The following is a 982-nucleotide window of genomic DNA, read 5'->3' as shown; positions in this document are numbered from 1 at the left end:
GATGGCAGTGAGTTTATCTATCTATCATCTATTTATATATACTCTATCTATCTATTATCTATCATCCATCTATATATACTCTATCTATCATCTATCTATCCATTTATCAATATATACTCTATTATCTATCTATCCATCTATCTATATATACTCTATCTATATAAAAATACTCTATCATCTATCTATCTATCTATCTATCGTCTATCTATCTATCTATCTGCATATCTCTCTGTCCATTAGCTCCTCGGGAGAAAGACCAGACCGTCTGCTCCCATGAAGACTGACCGCCTGGGAGACCCCCAGGGGCAGCTCCGCCCTGTCCTGCAGGGTCGCCGTGAGTCGGCGTCCACTCGATGCAGCGAGTTTGGTTTTTGGGGCAAACGCCGGGGATCCTCCCAGAGGTGTCTTGGAAGAACGTGCTGGTGATCAGCCTCCTTAGGGCAAAGTTTGCACAAACTCCGTGCCCAGCTGAGCTCTGCACCTGCGGGGTCTCCCCGCTCCCCGCCCAGAGCCACGCCCCGACTCAGGTGGCCTTGAATGACTGCTTGGACATCAAGGCCGCTGAGGGCCAACCCCGAGTCGGCAGCCCTGTCCGCTGTCGGGAATGACACAGCTGGGCGCACCCCGTGGGGACCCAACACATCCTGCAACTCGGCTTCTGGGGCCCCAGGGGCGCCCACCCACCTTTCTGAGTTGCCCCCCCCCTTGTCAGAAACACATGCAATCCCGCTCACTGCCGACCCCCCAGCGAGGGAAGCACACCCCGGGGGGGGGGGCCTAATGCTTTACATACACACACGTACACAGAGACACGCATACACACAAATACACACAGACATGCACACATACGCACACACAGATGCATACAGACACAGGCAGACATGCACACATACACATGCGCACACACATGTACATACAGACACACAGATGCACATATACATACACACACAGAGAAACACACAGACACGCACACACACACACA

Source organism: Echinops telfairi, unplaced genomic scaffold (genome assembly GCF_000313985.2).
Source record: "Echinops telfairi isolate 266 unplaced genomic scaffold, ASM31398v2 ScPeMD7_7471;HRSCAF=8509, whole genome shotgun sequence".
Lineage (NCBI taxonomy): Eukaryota > Metazoa > Chordata > Mammalia > Afrosoricida > Tenrecidae > Echinops > Echinops telfairi.
This window is presented reverse-complemented; position numbering follows the sequence as displayed.